Source organism: Dasypus novemcinctus, chromosome 2 (genome assembly GCF_030445035.2).
Source record: "Dasypus novemcinctus isolate mDasNov1 chromosome 2, mDasNov1.1.hap2, whole genome shotgun sequence".
NCBI lineage: Eukaryota > Metazoa > Chordata > Mammalia > Cingulata > Dasypodidae > Dasypus > Dasypus novemcinctus.
Genome location: NC_080674.1, coordinates 59,280,055 through 59,305,468, shown reverse-complemented (window position 1 = coordinate 59,305,468; position 25,414 = coordinate 59,280,055). Strand labels below are relative to the sequence as shown.

General features: G+C 39.8%; 1 protein-coding gene across 3 annotated transcripts in view; it reads right to left on the bottom strand.

Annotated features, from left to right (window-relative positions):
• Positions 1–25,414, bottom strand: part of RAB3C (RAB3C, member RAS oncogene family) — a 297,703-nt gene that overhangs the window by 68,058 nt on the left and 204,231 nt on the right. The window lies entirely within an intron of this gene.

Genomic DNA, 25,414 nt, shown 5'->3' with positions numbered 1-25,414 from the left:
GAAGAGATTCTTAAGCACACCAAGGTACAAGAACTAAGGTCATTTAGTATACAAATCTAGGTTTCTGAGCCTGAATATCTGGATTTTTATTTCAGCTCTGTAATTTACTAGCTGAGTAATTTAAGAAAGCTAGTCAATGTCTCTGAGCCACACTTTCATAGAGAAGTCATAAAAAGTAAAGGGTCATTAGTTAAGTGTCTGGAATATTTTAACCATTAATAAATGGTACTTTTTATAAATATTAAAACTAATATTTATATGTTAAAACTGAATAGGATAAAACAGGTTAATATTCACATTGGCATTTGATATTTATTATTGGCCCAGGCAGCAAAAGAATGATGTTTAAAAAAAGAATATCCCACTAGACAATCTGGAGTACCATGCGATGGCTTTTGCCTGTATCAGTAGAGACATTAGGAAAAGCATATGATATTATTTTTTTAAATTTTCACACAATCTTGCAGCTAGAAAAATCAGGTAATAAGTTAGCATGTTCCAAGAAGCTTTTTTCTGTGTGTGTTTGTCTCTGCCTTTCTTTCCCTCTTTCTTTTGGTGTCGTGAAGGAACAACAAAATGTATGATTTAAGTAAAGGAAATGGTTTCACACATTTCCGAGGGAGACTCTGATAATACATTGTGAATGAGGATATGAAAGGGATCATGACTTTCACTGCATTTGCTGGTCTGGAAAGTACTTCAGTGATCTGCTGTAAGAACAGAAGGACTTACATTGTAATATGCACTCTGCTGAGAAACTTGCAGGTGATTTATGACCTCTCGAACCTGTGGCTTTGCATACAGCATGCACAATTATGAGGAATTATGGTTTCAGGAAAGGGAAATGAGGTTTTTCTCCCTCTAAGAATTCAAATCCAATTTTATATTAAGGTGATTTCCACAACTAAAGAAGTAAATAGGCAATAAAACACTGACAAAATAAAAATATAAAATCAGGACCAAAGAAATTTTGAGTTGCCCAGAAGAAGAAAAATGCAAATCCAGATGCTAGTGATTTCCCCACGTTGATGACCATCAGAAACAGATGGGGTGCTTTTAAAAATTACAGATTCTTGGGCTTTATCCCAGACATACTAACTCAACCTCTCCAGAGGTGTGGCCCAGAAACTGTACACGTTTGGAAATAATTAATGTAAACCAAATGCATTTATTCTGAACTCTCCTGCTGCCAACACAAAAAGAAAGGACTCAGAAAAAAGTCCATAATTCTTATAACAGGAATTCTTATATTAGTAAACACAAGAGGAGCAAGAAATCTCTCTTATGGCATTATATATACAGAACTCTGAGCGATCAGCTTTATGAGTGCTGATTTTTGTTTCGCAAGGCGATTTAGCAAAGCCCTTAGGGACTACTGAGAGGTTTAAGGTTGTGTTCCTTCTCTGCAGAGTAATCCAAATATTTTTCTCATTTTGTTGCTGACTCTCCTCCAGTGATGGGAGGAGTCTCCTTTGGGTGCAAGCAATAAGAGGGTTCATTATCTAGAGAAAATTTTAGAACAATAAGAAAAATGTCTAAATGGTTTTTTTAACCACCATAAGCTTGTATTTTTAAACAATGCCAATGATAAAACCCCCATAATCTTTTGTTAGTCTAAATTCTAAGCAATTGTTGTAGTTACTGTTGTGTTTTAATGATATATTTATGTATATATGTATAAGCTTCAAATTAACATATTTTAATTATTTTTTCTCTAATAAAATTCTATTCTACATGGAAATTAATCTGGAGAACTCATGGTTACATACTGGCTACAGAAATAGGTGCACGTAGCTACATGGGTTTATTTTAGGAGTCAGTTTTAAAAGAGTATAAGTTGTTGGAGCTTACAAGAGCACATTTTGTGTTCTGATTCCTGTGTTTCTACATATTTCTGCATTTAAAAAGTAGATTCAAAATATGCAATGATAATGCAGTGCTTGCAAAGACAAAGAATGATAACCTGAGTTATTGCGATTATGTCATTCTGTGTGATCACTTGAAGTTTTTTATTTGTGCTTAAATTTAAAACAGAAACAGAATGTAAGTGGCAAAATGTAATATTTTTTTGTTTGATAAATGCAAATTTTAGTTCACACAAAATATTTTACAGAACTTGAATATATTTAAAAATTGAAGTTATTTTTCACTTTAAATTGTTTAAGACTAACAAATCAAGAAGTTAAGATGTTAATTTGCATACAATTTAATAGTTGCTCAAATCGTTTCAGTTGTAGATGTTTCATTTTCACTAAAATTGACTTGTTACTTTTTATTTTTACTAGCAAAGTTCAGTAAAAGAAAATTTTCACTGTGAGGAAAATTGGACATTATTCTTTCTTTTCTGGACATTATTATTTGTTTCATAGCATGATTATTAATGAAAATACACTAGTGGCACGTAGGAGGAGTTGTTAGGAAGCGGTCTGCTCCTAACCGCTGGGTGTCAGATTCACATAGAAAGCAGCTCTCCTCAGTTTTCCCTCTCACCAACATCAGAGATTTTGTGCTTCACAGTTTCTGCCTCTGATCTAATCTCCACTCTACTTTTAACAGTCTTCAGGGTTTATATTCACTGCTCTCCTCTCTCTTGTTCCCACATCCCTCTTTTCCTCTTGCAAAATTTCTTTCTTTCTTTTATGCACTTGACTTCTTCGCCAGATGCTTGATTTTGACCATCACTGCCAGGCAGTGAGACTGTCCCTTCATTTTGCTTAGAAAATCTACTTACCACATGATGGAGAGTTTTGGCCCAATATAAACAGGGCTGTTAGCATTAATTGCTTAGAAGCTGTTCCTTCTCACCTTTTCCTTGTTTCGTGACATTATTCCAGATGTAGCAGTCACCAGGCTTGTATATTCCAAATCAAAGCAAAATAGTACTTTACCCATAATGTTAAATTATTATAATAAGTTCTGGTGGTGAATTTAATGAACATAAAATGGAGGTGGCTTACAATAAAAGAACAAAACCCCCACTTATCATCTAATTTCCTCACATAAGATATTACTTTCAAAAACTAATAACAACCATTTCACATTTATTTGTATAGTACTTATCATTTACAAAGCTATTTCATTTACATTTTTCCATTTGATATTTACAACAATCTTATTATCAGTTATTGTTATTACCAGTCAATATCATGTCCATTTTAGAAACGATTAAAACATTAAAATGACCCTCCTAAAATTACATGGAAAGCAAGTGGGAGAAAGAAAATTTTTCTTTTGTTTTCTTTCCCTAGACACCAAATTGCTTTTAAATATCATCATAAACATTCTTTTCTTTATATTATAGCCTGATAGCTCTGATTCTCTGGTAAGTGAAATTAAATGAATATCCATTTTTTTTCTGATTTCATATTTGAAGAAAGACACAAAGATTAACAGGACAGAGGTGGTCTCTATGCTAGAAAAATGTGTAATCACAAAGCATTCATTTTAAACATTTTATTTAAATAAGTCCTCAACCTTTTTCTTAGTTTCATGAAAACATTTCAGTGCTCATGTCAAGAAAAAGTCACCCAAATTTAGGAGGCTCTTACTTTAAAGATATAAGATCTGATGGCATAAACCTGTTAATCCAAGTACTTGAGTGTCACAGTCTCCTTCGTTATAAGTAGAACGTTTATTGAAGATACCCAGATATTTTGATTTACGCATTAGATGATTAAGTAGCTTTTTAAATTCATAATGGTGGAAGGGGAAGTAAGGACATGAATTAAATTTCACAATGGTATAATCATTGGAAATTAAGTAGTTAAACTCTCTTTTGCATCTCCTCCTACACTGCTCATCCTCCAAGAAGCATCCCAAACCATACCTTCTTCTTGAACCTCCTCTTACATGCCAGATGCATATGTCTTTCTCTCTGTACCTGCAGAAACTACAATGGGAATTTCTTACTTTGCCCAGCCTGATATTTAATCTTTCTTCTTATACCAGAAGCGTGTTTTCCCTGTGGACTCACGCTTCTCCACTGTAAGTCTCAGGTGGTTTGATTGGGCCAAATCTCCCTTGATTCCAACTCTCCCTTGGGCATAGGGTAAAACCCTAGCCAATCAAATTTCATAAACCATAGTGACTAGCTCTGAGTGGGTCCAACTAGCCTCAATCTTTTGCAAGACTGCTGTAAACAGAGAAAATGACTTTGGTGGACTAAGAGCTTGAGGGATAGAAATTTAGATCCCCATGTGGGAGCCCACGGGGAAAGGGCTTGATGGAGACAGAGTAAAGCCAACTTTGAGGCAGAGAGGAGCTAAGAATGAGAGAAAAATAGAAAGTGAAAGACATAGACAGAGAGAGAGAGACAAAGAAAGAGAGATCCAGAGAGAGATCCAGGAAGACAGAACAGTGTTTGAACCTCTGGGTCTATTTATGTTTGATGCTAGAACCTTCTCTGAACTGTTCAGTTACAAAAGCCAATAGCTTCTGTTTTTTGCTTCGGTGAGTTGGGATTTCATGAAATAATTGCAATAGAAATAGCCCCAGCTATTATAGAGACGTCCATCATTTTTCTCTTAGTCTATGTAGCATTTTTTGCCACATGTAGTTTTCACTTGTGAAATCATAATCCCCTTGATTTGACTGGAAGCTTTGTACCGCAGAGAGTGGGCTATCTTGATCATTGTTTTCCCATGGAAACTGGCATATCTTGGGTATATAAATTCTCCTTAAGTGCTGTATATTGGGGAGAGTAAAAAATCCGTAATTATTTACTTGAAATTTGATGGATGAATCACTTTCTTATAAACAATAAGACTGATATGTTAATTTCAGTTAACTTGATGATAAACATTTAAATTGAGTAATATTCTTTTTTTTTTTTCATTCAAGCAGGAATTACCACAACATTTTCATTACTAACGGGTGTTTGAAGTTGTTAGGCTTTTGAAATTCCACAGAAGCACTATGAATTTATATAGTAGCTACATAGTGGTCAGACATGCCTACTACAGTATAAGGACAGCATTTACTTAACATATGAATTATTTAGAATAATAGGTCTTTTCCACTCAATACCTTAATTAGTGTTTGACTTTGAAGAAAATAAAGGAAGAAGAGGGTCAGGTTTGAGTAAAAAGATAGAAAGCTTTGTTTTGGACATGTTGAGATGTTTGTGTGATACTAAGGCAGAGATGGCTAAGAATTAGTTGGATTAATGGGTCTAGATTTTAGGACAAAGTCTATAAGAGAAAGTACCTATTTGATTACACATTAGGATCATCTAGGGGGCTTTTAAAATATCATGATGTTAAAAAAAAAATCATGATTTCAAACCACATCTCAGGCCAATTAAGTCAGAAACTCTTGGAGCAGAATCCAGGCATCAGTATTTTTTAAAAATTTGGTAGCAAACGTAAAACATATTTCCCGTTTTAACCAACTTCAAGCATGCAATTCAGTGACATTAACTGCATTCACAATGTTGTGCTACCATCACCACCATCCATTATCAGAACTTTTCCATCACCCCAAACAGAAACTTTGTGCCCATTGTCCCCTACCTCACCCCTGGTAATCTGTATTCTACTTTCTGTTGTCATGAATTTGCATATTCTAGTTATTTCGTATAAGTGAAATCATACAAAATCTGCCAGTTTGTGTCTAGCTTATTTCACATAACATGATTTCAAGGTTCATCCATGTTGTAGTATGTATCAGAACTTTGTTATTTTATGGCTGAATTATATTCATTGTAAATATATACCACATTTTGTTTATTTATTCATACATTACTGACCATCTGGGTTGCTTCCAACTTTTGGCTATTGTGAGTAATGCTGTGATAAACATTGTGTATAAATATCTGTTTGAGTGCCCGCTTTCAATTCTTTTGGGTATATACCGAGAAGTTGTATTGCTGGGTCATATGGTATGTCTAAGTTTAATTTCTTGAGGAATTGCCAAACTGTTTTCCACAGTAGCTACACCATTCTACATTCCCACAAACAATATACAAGGTTTCCTATTTCCCTGCATCCATGCCAATACTTGTTTTTAAAAAAATGCTTTTTTAGTATTAGCCATTCTAGTGGGTGTGAGGTGGTACCATATTGTGGTTTTAATTTGTATTACCCTAATGGTTGATGACGTTGAGAATCTTTTCATGTGTTTATTGGTCTTCTGTATATCTTCTTTGGGCAAATGTCTGTTCAAATCTTTTGCCCATTTTAAAAATTGGGCTATTTGTCTTTTTGCTTTTGAGTTTTAGGAGGTCTGTATATATTCTAGATATTAAAACCTTATCATATATACAGTTTCCAAATATTTTCTCCCAGTCAGCATTAGTAGTTTTAAAAAACTTCCAGTTTGGTAAAATGTGTGATCCAGATTGAGAAATGATTCCTGAGTGTGTCTGGCTAATATTTCAACATATTTCAATATACTGGAAAATTCACAACAAATCAAAGTACTTTGAGATTTAATTATTGATTTAAGATGTGGTTCCAATTTTCCCAAGAAAATGATTTTCTTTGCAAGTCCCTTCTTCCACTTATTTCTAGTCCATAATTACATCAAGTTTGCAAATTAAAGTCAGAGGTTGCATAAGTGGATAGAACACAGGCTTTCCTGGGTAGGTAGGTCTGGGTTCAAATCCTGCATCCCCCATTTATTGTGTGGCCCTGGCTAAGATACTTAACCTCCCTGAGCCTTAATAGTTAGCACTAACTTTTAGAAGTTTGTACGTAATAAATGAGATAATTCAAATGAGACACCCAACACAGCGCCAACTACTTTGTGCTCCAGAGCATATTGAAAGTAATAGCTGAAATAAAATACATAGTTCATATAATCTGACAGGAGCAAATTTCTGTTATTCTGCAGATAATAGTCATCTAATTTGAGGTCTACAACCATCCCTGAGGAGATATATAAACTATGTCTCAAGCTTCTGTCATTCACTGTCAGGCTTCCACAGTATTTTTCACCTTGATTAATGTTGTGAGAAGGATGGATCCTAAATAAGGTAGCCGATTCACGAAGGAGAGCGGAGGAGATAAGGCATAACCAAGTAAGACTAGGTTCCCTGTTTTTTTCTACTGAGGCCTTGTCCAGCACCAAAATTTCAATTTTCCTCTTTCTCAACCTTGTCTCTGTAACGCATTTTCCTTTTCTCATGGCTTTAATTACTATTTGTTTTCCATCGGCCATACTCTTTCACACCCCCACCATGCATGTGCCCAAGTACCGGAATTTAATCTCACAGAACTAGCCTATATTTTAAAATTCCTAACTCTTTCCTTCGCTCTGGTGGCATCATCTCAAATATCTGGTGGCAGATATTTCACAAAACCTTGATAGGCATTAAGCCATACAAACCACTTAGGGAAAAGGGAAGATGATTCATTTACATACTATTATCCAAAACAGTTTCATCTGTGAAACATACAAAAATGTAGCCACCTATGTTAACCTCAGCACCTTGCAATAAAGCTCTGGTTATATGCAGGTTGTAATAGTATTTACTTAAATAGAACATTGTACATGAATGAGAAAATGTCCTCTCCTTCCCCCACCACACTGTTCTTTCCTATACACCTTATTAAGACATTCAGCTCTTATCAAACCTGTCCCAAGACACACTAAAGCAGATGACAGCAACATCTTCACGAACAGGAAATGATACCACATAAATGCATTTGTCCCTGATATAATCTGATAGACAAGCAAAATTAAAACCTATTGTCCTTCCATTCATTCACAACCCAAAAGCCAAAATGCTAGAAGTCAGTACATTTTCATTTGAGGAAGAAAGAGAAATGTAATGCACGGGACTTACCTGGGCAGGAGGGACTGAGCAAGGTGGTGGCAGTGCCTCTGAGGCTTTCGGCCCACAGCACATGCATTAAACACAAAGCCATCTTTGGCTGATTTTCAAGACAGAGGCAGGGGTGCTGCAGAAAGACACCGCAAACTCCTTATATGGAAAGAAGCCAGACTGGAGCAGCACGCAGAGCAGCTGAATTAAATGTGCAGATTAAACGAACAGCTTGCTTTATGTACATCCATTCAGTCAGTTCAGAGCTTTCTGGCCTATCGCTATTAACAGGCTCGGCAAAGAAATAAACAGTGACCGGCATGACATCGGGCCTGTCAGACGGCAGCCTGAAGCTGCTCTCGCCCTCTGGCTTTCTCCAACGCCAGCCTTCATTTCTATTGCCGGCCTTTCTTCATTTTGGGAATGTATCTACAGCACCACTTCTTGTGCAGAAAAGCAAAGACTTGATCCCTGCTTGGCCTGCAGTCCCTGCCTGACACCAGTGGAGGGAAGCACCCTGAAAAGGAGTCGGACAGCTTTAGGCTCGCTGGCTCTGGCTCTGACACTGGCTGACATCCTAACCTGGAGAAGGAGGCCAGCAGTTCCCATTACCACACACAACTTTCGGCAGTACCGAGGTGCAAAAATGCCTGGTCTTTAGTGTCACTATGATGGTGCTAATTATATTGGATCCAAGGGTGATTCTCGTCCCAACCTGGTGAGGTTGACAGATATTCCTCCTTTGGGGTCTCTCTCATCAGTCCACTGTGCTCCTTCTTCAGAGAATAGGTCTGGCCTGGGACTCAGGGCTTGTCACTGGCTCATCCAGGGCCACGGTGGTGACCACTACCACCCTCCCCGTTCAGGTCATACCTGTCCCCATGAGGTAGGCTTTACCCACACCTTTTCCAGAGTTGGGCAGCAAAACCTCAGAAGCGCCTCTTGGGAGGGAGGCTGCAGAGGGAAAACGGGACCACGCAGTCAGTGCTAGCACCAGGCCCTGAGGGCGGTGAAATGTCTTTAAGGATGTGGCCAGGAGAAGAGGTAGCTGACATATCCTTTTTAGACTTTTCCTCACCTGCCATCATATTCCTTTCCAAAGTGACCAAAGACAGAAGAGGTCACCTACCAGTGTCCTCCCTCTCTGTGCCTGCATCGCTCTCCCCGCCGCACGGGCGCACATGGGAAATGGGTGGTGGAGCTCGAGGCGGCAGTACCCACCTTCCTGGCCCGCCTCGTCCGCGGTCTGGGAGTCTGAATCAGTGTTTCTCCACCTGGAGGTCCTCACGGCAGTCCTCTCCTCTCTCAAGGGCATCTCCCTCTCCAGAGAAGCCTCTCCCTCTCCTTCCCCCCACTCCTGTCTCTGTCTTATTTCCTAGGGCTGCCAGAACAAATTTCCACAAATTCAGTGATTTAAAACTACAGGAATGTATTGTCTCCCAGTTCTGGAGGCTAGAAATCTGAAATCAAGGTGCCAGCAGGGCGGTGCTCCCTCCGGGACCTGTGGAGGAGAATGTTTCCTTGCCTCGGCCAGCTTCTGGAGCTGCAGCAAGCCTTGCTTGGTGCTCCGTGGCTGCAGCTGCAGTGCTTCCATCTCTGTCTCAGTCATCACATGCCATTCTCTTTGTCCATGTGTCCAAATCTCCCTCTTCTGATAAGGACACCTGTCATATTGGATCAGGGCCTACCCTAATCCACCTTTTTATGTACCAGACAGATATGGCATACTTACAGCAGTGAAGATCTTTCCTTGTTTTAAGTAGGGGGTGGGGCATAGAAATAATTGTAACTGTGTTAACTCCCATACATAAGGAGATGGCTGATATTTTGATAAATTGACTCATGTTCTCTTCCAGAGTGAGGTGTGCTCCCTTTTCCTCCCCTTATTCCTGTTCCCATTGGATGCAGAGCCAGCTGGCTCACGGCCTCAGGGAGCCATGTGGGCTGGAGGAAAATAAGAATAGCCCGCATATTTTTCTGGACTTTGTTTTCCAAAGCCTAAACCTTTGAGAGAATTTTAAGGAGTTGGAGGAGAGATACAGAGTACCCTGCAGAACCCCCATGGGAGGAGAGCTGAGAGCAGTGAGAATCTCTTGGCTGAACAAGAGAGAGGAGTGGGGGGTCTGTGTCCCACGTCTTCTCCTCACTAGACAGGTTGTGGTGGCCTGGAGTTTGTGGATGGGCAGCCCCACAGGCAGTCCTCAAAGATTCCAGGGCCCCAAGAGTGGCCCCAAGATAGCCCAGAGCTGTTGGCAACAAATGGGCCCTTCAGGAATGTAATGACTGGTCAGCTCCCCACTCATCCCTAAACTCTGGATCCTGGAATTGTAGCCACACTCAGAGGTGGGTGTACAAAATCCTAGAAAGACTAAGGGTTTATGTCTGGTTGATGGGTATGCAGAGTGAGAGACTTACTTAATGAAAAATAAATTTGTATTTATTGCCTACCTGAGTTGTATATCATTCATGTATTAGTTTCCTATTATGGCTATAACAATTGCAACAAAAGCTTAAAACAAAAATTTATTATCTTATAACGCTGGAGATCAGAAGTCTGATGCAAGGATCACTGGGCTAGCATCAAGCTGTTGGCAGGGCTGTGTTCCTTCTGGAGAATCTGGGAGAGAATCCGTTTCCTTGACTTTTCCAGTTTCTAGAGTCTGCCCACACTCCTTGGCTGATGACCCCCTCCATCTTCAAAGCCAGCAATAGCCATTCGAGTTTTTTTCATATCACGTCACTCTGACATTGCCTTTTCTCCTGCCTTCTGTTTCCACATTTAAGGATCCTTGAGATTAGCTTGAACCCACCCAGATAACTCAGGATGATCTCCCTATTTTAAGGTCAGCTGATTAGCAACTTTAATTCCATCTGCAACCTTAACTCCCCTTTGCCACATAACAGCATATTTGCAGATTCCAGGGAGTAGGACATGGGCATCTCTGGGGACCTTTTTGCTGTTTATCATAATTTCCAATATGCACACACCTAAGTTCCTGCCCATTGTGGTCTCCTCTTATACATCTCCCTGTTTCCCTTAATGACTCTTTGATGACTTCCTCTAATCTTCAAGGAAAGAAAATGATTTTGAACAATCCTTCTCGCCCTTTGATGTTCTAAATACTACTATTCAAACTGCTGTCCGTGGACCAGCAGCAGCACCACCACCAGGGAGCTTGTTAGAAATGCAAATTCTCTGGCTTCCTCCTGGACCGAAAGAACCAGAATCCATGCTTTAACAATATCCCTAGGTGATTCTTATGCACTGATTTGAAACATTCCAAATTGTGAAGCTTGATTATTATTGTCAAAGTAATATACAAATAAGTAGGGCAAAATTTTGCGCCCCCCCAAAAAGAAACTGATGCCTGGAGAGGTTAAATAATGTGGCAAAATCTTGTAGTGCCGTGGTTCTCAAACTGTCCTACACAGTAGAATCCCCTGGAGAACATTAAAAGTTCCCGGGGTGGGATACCAGCATCAGTTTTGCTTACTTTTAAACCTCCCAACATGTAACCAGCCTTGAAAACCTGGGAATTAGAAGTCTTTCAGTGTTAAGAAGAGTCGAAAATGTTGGTTTTCAGAATGACCAAGTGTCCAGGTTTTCCTGGACTACTTCAGTTTTAAAATGGAAAGTCCCACAACATGGGAAAGCCCTCCATCCTCAGGAAACCAGGACCCTTATTTTCTGGCACACAAACCAGTCCACCTCACACTGTTGCAGAGAAAGAGTTGAGTCAGGTTTTTCACCCCTACATTTCCCACAGGTTTCCTGTGAGATTCGAAGTTTTTAATATATAGATGAGACAGATAACCCCACATTCTCCTTTAGAACTAACATATTTTCTTAATATGCTCATCTCCAGCTCACACATCATACGAAAGCATGCTAATGATCCTTAAAAGCTCATTGGCTCTTTTCAAGCATGGTAATGAGGTAATGTGGAAGAAGAAAAAAGGCAGATGATTTCTTCTCCTTTTCCTCAGGCTCTCCTTTAGCCTTTTGCAACTTCCTTTCCCCCCCCCCCCCCATTCCCTCCCTCCTTTCACGCATTCTCTTCTTAAGAAATGTATTTAAGAGCTCTTCTAGTAAGATTACGGTCATGTATTAGTTGGTTGGTCATATACTTTTTGTTTTAATGTAAAAGTAGCAAACCCAGGGTCTCTAAAGTGAAAATATAAGGGATTATATATTGATTTCCTCATTTTTGTGGTGGGGGGTAGGCTTTCTGACACATTCTTTTTTTTTTTTTTTTAATGTTTGACAATTAATCTTTTTTTCTAAAGATTTATTTTGTTTTATTTACTCCTCCCATCCCTTTGTCACCTGTGCTTGCTGTCTGCTCTCTGTGTCCATTTGCTGCACATTCTTCTGTGTCTACTTGTCTTCTCATCTTCTCTTCAGGAGGCACTGGGAACTGATCCTGGGACCTCCAACTTGGGAAAGAGGCATTCAATCGCTTAAGCCACGTCAGCTCCCTGGTCTGCTGCTTCTCTCACTGTCTCTCCTCTGCGTCTCCCTCCGTTTGTCATCTTGCTGTGGCAGGTCTCTACAGCATGGGCCATCAGCTCTCCAGGGCATGTGTGTGGGCCAGCTTGCCTTCACCAGGAGGCCTCAGGAATTGAACCCAGGGCCTCACATATGGTAGATGGGAGCCTAATTGCTTGAGCCACATCTGCTTCCCCACATTTATTTTTAAAATATGCTTTCAGCCAAGAGAGAAGGTGGAACTTCACCCAATCAAGGATGACTGGATGCTGTGCACCCCTCATCTTGAGAAGAACATCAGGTATTACATCCTAAGCCTCTCCATAAAAGTGCCTCCCCACTTATTCACCCACAAACTCCTGACTCACAACAGAATATAGTCCCCATCTCTACCCTCGGGCCTTCCACCTGACTTTTATTTGGTTTAAAGTGGTACAAAAATTCTGTTTACCATGAAGGGATTTAACTCAGTCAACATTTAAGTCATAACAGTAGCTTCTCAAGATTCCTGAGTGTTCCTTCAAAAAACTTAAGGAAATCGTGGTTAGAGGATAAAGGGGAAGGAAAGAACAAGGGGGAACTTTGCAATACTTCATCCCCTAGCACACTCCCAGGTTATCCAGGCCATTTCTCAAATATGCCTGGAGGAGAAGTGCCTTTATGGGATCCATTGCAGCACACTTATTGCAGTGGCTTTAGAAGCATTTGAGGGAAGCTGATGTAGCTCAAGTGGTTAAGCACCTGCCTCCCATGTACAAGGTCCAGGGTTTGATCCCTGGTATGTCCTAAAAACAAACAAGCAAAAAAACCAACTCTCACTGGGAAGTGGATGTAGCTCAGTGGTTGGGCACCAGCTTCCTGTGTATAAAGTCCTGGGTTCAATTCCTGGTAAATCCTAGAAAGAAAAGCATTTGATACACAGTAAGCACCATATGGAAAGCACCTTGACTCCTTTTTCCCTCAGTACTTTGTGAGAGAACTACTTAAAATATAAAGAACAGGTTTTCTGTATTCTCATATCAACTCCACCTGAAATGCAAATTACTTTCTGGAACACATGAAAATAAAAACATCATGATTCTTCTGGAGAAAATACAAATTCATCTTTGGTGTAACAGGCACTGGAGAAAATCTTTTTGTTCTAAATGATTCATATATGTTGCCTTTATTTCTTCATTTCAGACATTCATTAATCTGAATGATTGAAATGTCAATTTGAATATTTTCATTATACAAAAATAAGACACTTTCTAACTTCCAAGCTTGAGGGGATGTTTTTAAACATTTAATCTGGAAAAATATTTCCTCAATGAGCATCTCATACGGCATTTTCTTAAAAATCTTATCTCTGTTACAGATCTGATTCTGGTAATATTTTTGCTTTATAAACATATAGTATTTGTGTTGGGCTCTTATTCAATTAATTTCTAATAAAGAGAAGAGGGAATAAGTATAGGAACATACATTCAGACATACCAGCACTACACTGGTGATAGAAAATATGTGAAGCCAAAAGGAATATTTATGAATATGAAGTGTTACACATCCACATTCTACTTCTCTTGAAAATCAAAAGGGATTATGTGGTAGTCTTCTACCTGGAAAGAACTGAAGCAACTGAAATAAATAACGCTGTAGCACATGATACAAAGAAATAGCCTTCACATTTTATTATTTGAAAGGCAAATGTGGTCCTAGAACCTGGTTCTTGAGAAAGAATTATTATCTTTCTATCTTTTCTTAAAGTGTGGAAGGCTCTGAATGGTTCTGGGTGAAAAGTTGATATTGCTAGTGAAGTCCTGACTGAATCATCCCTTTGCATGACATGTTCAAACAGTACTGTAGAATTCTCAAATAAAGCATACATTAGAATGTGAAGTTTTAAAAATTGTTAATATGGTTGAAATGACTTCTATGCAGGCCTAATTTTCTTGTAAACTACAATGTTAACTCTTATCCATGCTGTGCAGCAGTGCTCCAAAATGTATTCACCAAATGCAATAAATGTGCCACAATGATGAAAGAGGTTGTTGATGTGAGAGGATTGGGGTGAGGGGGTGTAGGGGTTATATGGGAACCTCTTATATATTTTTTAATGTAACATTTGAAAAATAAATAAAGAGGAAAAAAATTTTCATGCTTGGTTGATTTAGGGAAAGTAGAATGTAGAAGTCAAAAAAAAGGAACATATCAGTTCTAAATATTGAACAAAATAGTTACTTTGACATTCATTGTGAAAGATTAGTAGTTGTCCATCTAAGGATGGTTGGCATAATGAGCATTTATATTCAGTGTTGCTGCTGAATACTGCATACATAGTGTTAAATTGTGCACTAAGAAACTCTGGGGCCAACCTAAAAGGGAAGATTAGGGTTGGGGCTATTAGAGGAAGTGGAGGGGCATGTAGATTTTTTGATGGGAGTTAAGGTGTCATGCTGCTCCATATGACATGCAGGCATGTAGAGTGAGGAGGCTCACTTACTCCAACAATGCTTTCCTCTTCTTCCTATCCTGTTTAACCAGTTGAAATTTGACCCTGTGTTGCCCCAGTATGCAAGTGACAATATACTCCAACTCTCCTTCTCTCCCTCCCTCCCTTCCTTCCTTCCTCCCTCCCTCCCTTCCTCCCTTCCTTCCTTCCTCCCTCCCTCCCTTCCTCCCTTCCTTCCTTCCTCCCTCCCTCTCTTCCTCCCTCCCTCCCTCCCTTCCTCCCTTCCTCCCTTTCTTCCATCACCAATCCTTTAATGACATTACACTTTTTAGCCTGGGGATAAGGGATGAAAAAGGATGTAAATATGCCTGTGACCCAGGTTTCCTCCCTCATGAAGATTTCAGGTCAGAGGAAGTTGATAAGATATGCACTCAAATAAAAGATAGATAGTGATAAGTTTTGCAAAGTAAAAAAAGTACAATCTGGTAGGGATAACTAGAAATTGAAGGGTCTAGGATAACTTTCATATAGAAAGTAATGTCTGAACTTGTCCTTGGAAAAAGAGTGGAAAGAAACATAGAAATGGGAGTCAGGGACTGGGGTGGAAGTAGTAGTTGGAAGTGCACGTTCCAGCTGGGCCCAAGATAGAATCCCATTGGCCAGGCTAAAGAGAGATGAGAGATATGTCCTGAACAGAGGGACCTCTAAATACTAAAGGATCAACTGAATTTTATAGGAACAGGGGAGAAAATAAGCATTTCTGAGAAGAGCAATGACATGAACAGAGATGTGCCTTAAAAGATTAACCTAGTGAGAATTCCCACCTTCATTTCGTCAACCAAATAGAAACCCTAAAGCCTTGAGGCATATATTGCATGTAATGAACCAACTTTTCTCCTATGCATCCAGAGGGATCCTAGTTATGTACCATTTTTGGGAAAATTGAGAAGATAGTCATTCAAATAATTTTCTGTGGTTAAGTTGAAGAATACCGGTTAAGTAAGGAAGCGATTAGAAATATAGAGACCAAATTAGGAGACTCTTAACAATCTGAGTGAAGAGAAATAAACTAAGGTGATAGCTGTGGGAGAAATTTGTGAGTGTTGATTTTAATTAATGGTAACTACCCAGAAGAAGACCATTCTCCCAGCCAAAAGGATGTATGGGAACTGCAAATAGAGGGCCACACTGTGGGAGGGCAGGTGTGGAGACTGATAAGCAATTATGAAGTGTTTTGTCTGTTGGTTTGTGTGTGTCCTTGTGTGTTTAGGAAGGCTTCTTCTTCACTGGATAGGAGATACAATTTTAGTTATTTCTCAAAGATAGGGCTGACATTTAATCCAGGGGAAAAAAAAAAACACATTTGGAATTCTAGAGAGAAGTGAAGAGGGTTTGAACCAAATTACAACTAGTATATGACTGAAGACTAAAAGATAGGTAATTTAAAGTAAAATATTGGATATATCATGATAGCCACATTTCCTTACAATGGAATGTTCATTTTCAGCTCAGTAATTAAGCAAGGAGCAACTCTTGCTTTCAAAGGAGGATTTTAGAACCTTCATCTAAGACCCCAGGAGTGAGTGTTCAACTCATGGTTGGCAGTTTGTCAAGAACTTTCTCCAAAAAGAGATGCATGAGGATATTACCTTAAGTGACTTAGCAGGTGTAGAACAAATGTGGCTTAAAAAATGACTGTAGGGAAGCGGCTGTGGCTCAATCAGTTGGGCTCCCATCTACCATATGGGAGGCCCTGGGTTCACATCCTGGGGCCTCCTTGTGAAGGCAGGCTTGCCCGCACGCCACAGAGAGCCAGTGGCCCATAAGTGCTGCGGAGTGCCGCCCGGCCTGTAAGTGTCACAGAGAGCAGACTCAGCAAAGTGACAACAAAAAGGGAGACAAGTAAAAATACAAAAGGACGCAGTGAATGGACACAGAACAAACAACAACCCAGCCACAAAGGAGGGGGGGGGGATAAATAAAAATAAATACAGACACACAGAAGAACACACAGTGAATGGACACAGAGAGCAGACAGTAAGCAAAAAAGCTGCAAGGGCAGGGGAAATTTTAAAAAAAAGACTAGATGGGATGTATGAGGTGTCAAAGATGTCCATGAGTTTTTAGACCTGGCTAACTGGAAGAATGAGAGTATTACTAACTGAGAAAAGGAAGAGAGGAGTTGCAGTAGGTTTGAGAGTGAGAACGATTAGGTCAGATTTGACAAACGAATTTGAGATACTTGTGGGTCATTGAGTAGAAATGCCCAGAGGCAGTGGAGTATAGGGAACTTGGGAAAGACATCTAAACTCAAGACACATATTTGGGAGTCATTCTATATAAATATAGACATGGTTTATATAATGGGTATAAGTAATCTTAATTCACTGCCTTGATACTCCAGTCAGGTATGAGAGACAGAGAAGGCAAACACATGGGATCTTGGCATGCCTCATTTAATGATGAGGCTAAACCCTGATTATTCTTGATAATTAGGATAAGAAAAGCAAGGAAGTCTGAAAATACTAGACAGACTCAATGTCTATTCTAGCCTTTATACAGGGCTGAAACTCAGGCAGAACTGGATTAACTGAGATTCACGGCTTCACCTGGCCTGCCTTCCCTTTTTTATTAGGAATGATTCAAAATAAGAAAAAGTAAAAGAAATAACCATCTCCCAGATAATCAATAAATGCCTGCATTCTAAGATTCACTATATGAAAAACTGACTGGGATGAAATCCTGGAATGCCCCACCTCTTGTTGAGATGTAGCCAAGGACTTCCTGAAGGATTTTTTATAATGTTCAAAGGAAAATCTGCTAACTTGGCTAGTGAAGGATGCTGTTTTTAATAATTTCTCCTCCTAAAGCCTTCAATATTTGGATAGCTAATAGCTCTTAGAGCATAAATAACGAAACTCTGAAGTACAGAAATAATAGGTTGATTTTTTTCTAAAAATAAAAATATAGAGTTCAAATTTGCATTATCATATGATTGCGGAATGATTTTTTATTTTTTGCATCAAACATCAGTTTAGCATCCACCATATGTCAAGCTTTGATAAAAGACTTAGGGATTATAAATGTGACCAATGAAATTATGCATAAAGCAGTCTTATGGGAGATAGATATACAGAAAAATATTTACAATAAAATGTAGTAAAGTGCTGCAAGTGTCATGTGAACTATGGATAGATAGAAAAAATAATTATTTCTGAGGAATTTGGGAAGGCTTCAAGGAAAAAGTAATATTTGAGATGGGCCTTGATGTTTAAAGAGGATTTTTGAGGTGTTAAAGGCAGGCCTGGGCATTCCAGATCAAAAGAACACCCTAGGAACATGCATAGAAGTCTGGCAACTAATTATTGGAACAAAGAAGTTTGGTGCATGGTACAGAGTGAGTAGCAGAAAGAACTGAAGGAGAAACCTGAAAAGGTAGGTTGGAGACAGCGTGGACAAGATTGGCCTTTATCCTGGATGCTAGTAGTAAGGAGTCATTGGGGAGTGGGACCTGTGTCAAAAGTACCAATGAGAAATGATGAGGTAGGGAGCTGGGAAGAAAAGATGCAGGGCTTTTCTGAGATAGGACTAGTAAGAGTCAATGCATGGAAGGCAGGTTGATTCTGAGGTTTCTGTCATGGAAGAAAGAATAGATAGCATGACTGAGAATCCTAGCGGGTTCCAGTGTTTTTATCTCTTCTTTTCTTCCTGGGCACACAGTAAGTGTCATTTCCCAGAACTTTGGCAGTTAGTTGGGGTCATGAAACTGAGTTCTGTCCAATAGAATGTGGGCAGAAGTGATTTATACAACACTTGTAAACCTATGCAGAAGTGATATATACAACACTTGTAAACCTATGCTTCTCTTTTCCCCATCTGTAGCCCCTTTTGAGGATAGGGTTGAAGATGGCAGCCTCACAGGATGGACGTGCATGGGGCAGAACCTCCTACCACCTTGCTCCCCGAGTGCAATGGACTGTGAGGTCCGATGCACTGGTAGTGAGGAGTCAAGTTTTATTGTGATAAGCCATTGAAAAGTTGTGGTGTATCAGTGTCTGCAGCTAGCTAAGCAATATTAGGAAGGGGAAAGGCAGGGAGTGGTATGAATAAGATGAGAGCTTAAGAGAAAGGTAATGGGCTTAGTTTTACCAATGTTGAATTTGAAGTAAGTGTAGGGGCACCCAGGTGTCCAAGATATCAATAGAAAAATGGTTTAAAGCTTAAGAAGGAGGCTAAGACTAGCTTTGTTATATTTGGGAGTCACTGGCATATGGATATTTTGTGTGCGTGTGTGTCTTTTTTTTTTAATTTTTAAATTTTTAATTTATTGAAATATATCACTCATACATAAACATACATCAACAATAAATGTATAATAGTTGTGAACTTAAAAAACAAACGTGGGAAATGGACTTGGCCCAGTGGTTAGGGCGCTTGTCTACCACATGGGAGGTCCGCGGTTCAAACCCCGGGCCTCCTTGACCCGTGTGGAGCTGGCCCATGCGCAGTGCTGATGCGCGCAAGGAGTGCCCTGCCACGCAGGGGTGTCCCCCGTGTTAGGGGAGCCCCACGTGTAAGGAGTGCACCCCATAAGGAGAGCCACCCAGCGCGAAAGAAAGCGCAGCCTGCCCAGCAATGGCGCCGCCCACACTTTCCGTGCCGCTGATGACAACAGAAGCGGACAAAGAAACAAGACGCAGCAAACAGACACAGAGAACAGACAACCGGGGGGGGGGGGGGGGGAATTAAATAAATAAATAAATCTTAAAAAAAAAACCACAAAAAACAAACGTAACATCATCAAACATATAACATCTCATCCTACCACCAATAACTTGCATTGTTTTTAAAACTTTTTAACTAATGATTAAAGAGCATTATCAAAATATTACTACTAAACAAAGTATTTTCCCCTAACCAATCCAATTATTATTATCTTTATATCTTTTATATATGAACATACATAAACAATTAAGTGTATAGTAAAAGTTGTGAACTTACAAAGCAAATATGCATAACATCGTACTGGGGTCCCATACATCAACCCTCCACCAACACCTTGCATTGTCATGAGATGCTGTTTCTTACAAACTGAAAGAACACTGTCAAAATCTTACTACTAATCATAGTTCTTATCTTATATTTGGTGTGTTTTTCCCCCAACCCACCCTATTATTATTTTTTAAATATATATTTTTTATGACAGAAGTTGTAAAATTATAAAACAATCATGCACATGTGCAGAATTCCCAAACAACACCCCTCCATCAACACACCAAAATGTGGTGTGTCATTTGCTACAGATAAAATAATATCATCTGATTATTACCACATCCATAGTAGACATTTGGCTCACATTTTCCATACTGCCTCAGTATCAACACAGTACATCTTTTGCAAGAATATTATATTATTACTACAAACCACAGTCCATAGGTCACTCCAGCTGTATTTTTCCCATGCTTCTCCATATTCCCAACACCCTGCAGTAGTGATATATATTTGTTCTAGCTCACAAAGGACACTCTTGCATCTGTACCATCAACTACAATTCTCATCCACCTCTTGGTTTACTGTGCTCTCCAGTTCCTAGATTATTCTCAAGCATTCTGTCAATTGGCATTTACATAACTAGACTACCATTTTCAGTCACATTTCCATTTATAAACTAGCTGTTACTCACTGTGTGGTACCATCCACTCTGTACATTTCCACAATTATACAGTAAAGCTAATTAAAACTTGTATATGCATTAAACATCAGTAGTCCACTCAGTCCTTCTCTTATCTTGTTTAAGAATCCACCTCCTACCACCAGGTCCTGAAGATATTTTCCAGTAATTTCTTCTAGAAATTTTATGATTCTTGCTTTTATTTTTAGTTTTTTTTTTTATCCATTTTGGGTTAGTTTTTGGATAAGATGTGAGATAGGGGTCCTCTTTCCTTCTTTCAGCTACGGATGTCCAATTCTTTCAGCACCATTTGTTGAATGGATTGTTCTGCCTGAGCTGTGTGAGTTTGACAGGCTAGTCAAAAATTACTTGACCATACCTGTGAGGGTCTGTTTCTGAACCATAAATTTGGTTCCGTTGGTCTATTGTGTCTGTCATTAGGAGTACCATGTTATTTTTTACCACTATAGGTAGGTATTATGATTTAAAGTCTGGAGATGAGGGCGCACTTTTCCTTTTTATGATGTTTCTGGCTATTAAGGACTCCTTACCCTTCCAAATAAATTTAATGATAGTGTTTTCAATTTTTTTCTTTAATGCTGGTGGAATTTTTATCGAGATTGCATTAAATCTGTATATCAATTTGAGTAGAATTGACATCTTAATGATATTTAGTCTTCTAATCCATGAGCATGGAATGATCTTCCAGTTATTTAGGGCTTTTTAAATTTGTTTTAACATTGAGTTGCAGTTTTCTGAATACAAGAGCTTTATATCATTGGTTAAGTTTATTCCTGACTATTTGAGTTTTATCTGTCATATTTTATTTTTACCACTCTTTTGACATGTTTAGTTACTTTTATTGATACAATCTTAATTTCTAGAATCTCTTCCAGGCCCCTATCTCCTGTCTTTTCTTTTCAGGCTCTAGCACACCCTTTAGTGTTTCCTGAAAATGTGGTCTCTTGCTTAGAAATTCTCTCAGTTTCTGTTTATCTGCGAATATTCTGATTTCACTCTCATTTTTGAAAGACAGTCCTGCTGGATATAAGATTCTTGGCTGGAAGTTTTTCTCTTGTAGTATCTTAAATATATCAGACCACTGTCTTCTTCCCTCCATGGTTTCTGGTGAGAAATTAGCACTTAATCTTATTGGATATCCTTCTATGTTATGCATTGCTTTTCTCTTGCTGCTTTCAGAATTCTTCCTTTGTCTTTGGCCTTTGACATTCTGATGAGTATGCATCTTGGAGTGGGTCTACTTGGATTTTTTTGGATGGGAGTGCATTGTGCTTCTTGGACAGGGATATCTATGTCCTTCAATAGGGTTGGGAAATTTTCTACCATTATTTCTTTAAATATTCCTTCTGCCCCTTTTTCTTTCTATTCTTCTTTTGGGACACCCATGACACGTATGTTTTCATGCCTTTTGCCATCATTTAGTTCCCTAAGACCTTGTTCAATTTTTTTCCATTCTTTTCTTCATCTCTTCTTTTGTATGTTCACTTTCAGAGGCCATTTCTTCAAGCTCACCAATCCTTTCTTCTGTCTCCTCAAATTTGCTATTATATGTTCCCAATGATTTTTTTAATTTCATTGATTGCACCTTTCATTCCCATAAGATCTGCTGTTTTTCTATGTATGCTTTCAAATTCTTCTTTGTGCCCATCCAATTTCTTCTTAATATCCTTATCTCTTTAGCCATCTCATTGAATTTATTAAGGAGAGATGTTTGAACATCTATAATTAGTTGTCTCAACTCTTCATGTCATTTGGAGGTTTATCTTGTTCCTTTAACTGGGCCATAACTTCTTGTTTTCTTGGTGTGGATTGTAATTTTTTGTTGGTGTCTTTGCATCTGGCTTACTAGAGTATTTTTTCTGGGTGTAGTTTTTCTCTATAGTTTGGGGCTTCCTATCATTTCTCCATTGCTGGTTATGCAGAAGGAGCCAAGCATGTAGTTGGTGCTGTAAGCTGTAAAGGCTCAAGCTGCCTTCATTGCACCAGAGACCAATGAAGCCTCTTCCAACTTTCTCCTTTGCCAGGGGTAGGGACAGAGTCACAACTATGTGGAATAATCCACGGGCAGGCCTAGACTATAGTTGCCCAGAGAGACTGATGGAGCTTCACATCCCTTTTTCCCCTGCCGGGGGCAGGGATGTAGCTGCAGGTGTGGGCAGCAATCTATGCAGTGTGGGTCCTAAGATGACCACAGTTGCCCTTGTAGAATTCTGATTTTCAGTCTATCCCAACCAAAGTCCCCTGCAGTTACCTGTATAGGCTTGTCCAGGGCTCCTCAGCCTCCTCCCTGCCAGAGGCAAGGCTGAAGCCTAGGCAGGCTGCAGGCTGATCAGCATGAAAGAAACTGTCAGCCTGGCTTCCCTCAGGCTGGGGGTGGAGTCAGAATGGTGGCTACTGGCCTCTTTCTGATTTGGGTTGGTTCTCACCCCAGCTGTTCCCAGGGTTGTCTCTTAGTCAGCCTAGTCTCCCAATCAGTAGCTGATCAGCAGCCAACCATCTCCTCCTCCCCTGTTTCTGGGAAATGGAGCTTCCAATTCCCATCATAGAGTAGCTCCTGGGGTCGTTTTTTGTCGCCAGAATAAGACAATCACCAGCCTCCGCGGCTTGGCCGGTAACTTCCCGGAGAGGCTGGCACAGGTCCCCATAGCTTCCTCCCTCCTGGAGGTGGCACTGAGGCCTAGGCTAAACCTGCAATATGATCTGGATGAGAAGAAGTTGGTCCCCACCAGCACTGGGATTTTCAGTCCATCCCGCTTCCCCTCGTGCCAGGTGAGGAGTTAAGATGGCAGCTCCCAGCCTCTTTCTGACCCAGACAGGCTCAAACTTTAGCTCAGGATCTCAGGATCATATTGCAGCCCACTGAATTTCCTCATCATAACTGAAATTGGTGCCCAACCGTCTCTTCCTCCCCCATTTTAGGGAAGTGGAGCTTTCGATTCCAGCCGCAGAACAGCTCCCGAGGTGGCTTGTGCCTCCAGTGGAGGATGGGCACCAGCCTCCGTGGTGTGGATCACTCTACTTATGAGTCTTCTCTGCAGATGGGCAGTCTCCTCCTTCCACTTCCCCAAGGACATTGCAGGATGGTCTTCTGGTCTCCTGGAGCTCCCAAATAAGTGCTTCAGCTAGCTCCAGAGAGCTCTGGGTGTTTGCTAACTGCTCTGTAGCAGGAGCTGACTCTAGGAGCTCCTTACTCTGCCATCATCTTGCTGGTTATCCATATGGATATTTTTTTAAGTCAAAGGAGTAAAGGGAATTACTCTTGATGCAATGTAGGCTGAGACAAGGACATGAAAGCAGAACTCTAGGCAATACCAGTGAGGATTCATCAAAAAAGTTTGGGAAAGATTGCAGGGTGGGGGAGAGAGGGAGGGAAGTATCTTTGTGTTTATGTGTGTGTGTGTTTATTTAAGATAGTCACTTCTTATGATATAGCACATTAAGTGCTTTAACTAAACCTGCAGCCATGATCAATGCCAACCCTGAGGTGGACATGCCCACCAATTTGTGAATGAATGAAGGTTAAGTGCCAACCTCCCATTCCCAGAGAACATGAATTAGAATCTAAACTTAGCTGTCTCCAGAAAAATGGAATAGACCTAAAAGATGCTAAGGGAGTGAGTTCCTGAAGAAAGAATCAGGACAGAATCAGATATATCTATCTAGTGGGAGGTGATATGGGCAGAACCAAAATTGGGGAGAGTTGCCACCAGGGAGCAATGCGTAGAAGCAAGGTCAGTGTGTGATTCAAAATGCAAGGCTTTAAGGCAGACAAAGAGATGCCAGAAATTAAAAGAGAAAACAAGACTGGGATAAGGGAAGTGTCAAAAACTAGGCTTTCTCACAGGAGCTCAAGGCTAGTAATTGGAGAAACACTGAGTAACCCTCACGGTCAGCTCTTACCATGTACAGATTGGGGCCTGGTCCAGGTCAAGAGCTTCATCACTAGGCTTAGCAATTCCTTTATGGAAGATTCGTAACTGGTGTTCTGCTGGCCATACATAACTCAAAGATATATTTTGTTTGATTTTTTAAAAAATTTAAGTTATCAACATTTAAAAATGGAGACACCTAACTGAAAACTTCAGATTTCCAAATTCTTTTAAAAATTGGCAGCCCTGGGTCACATTTCTGCATGTCACCAATCATCTAGAATTGAGAAATATCATCCCTTTGCTGGCCCCTTTACTCATTTCCAACCCCTGCCAGCCTCTGTAGCATTTGTGTTTGCAAATCCTACCCTAAGATTATAGGAAATTGAATCTCAAGTCTCTGGAGCTGTCATGTTTTCACTAAACCTGCCAGATTGTATCTTCTTACTCAGTATTGCTTTCAGCACACAGTCAAGATACATTTGGGCATGCTTTAGCCCTGAGGTCGCATAAAGAAGTGCCAACATTTAAAACAAACCCCTGGGTTTGGCATTTGGTACTTTGGTCATGTAAGACCTTAGCCAAGAGTATTTTCAGAAGAGCAGTGGGAGCATAAACCAGATGGGATTAAATGAGGAATGAAGTGATAGTATCTTTGAAGAAATGTGGTGGTGAAAGGAGCATATTATCTCTCTTTTGGATTATTGCAATCCCTTCCTAACCAGGTTTTCTGCTTCTCCCTTTACCACTTGTGGTAGATTAAAATCATGTCCCCCATGAAGACATATTCAAATCCTAATCTCTACACCTGTGTATGTGGACTCTTGTAAGTAGGATCTTTGAAAATCCTGTTTAAATGAGTGCAAACTGAATCATGATGGGCCTTAAGCTACATGACTCGAGTCCTCATAAGCAGAAGAAATTCAGATGCAGAGTAGAACTCGGAGAAAGTGAGAGAAACCACTACCAGAATGTCATAGACTTTGGGAGAATACATAGCCTGTGGACACCTTGATTTTTTACTTTATACAGCCTCCAAGACTGTATGCCAATAAATTCCTGTTGTTTAAACCAACCAGTGTGTGGTATTTGTCATAGCAGCCCTGGCAAACTAATATGCCACCTGTTTAGTTTCCTAGTATTTAACTGCTCAGGCAAATACCATGAA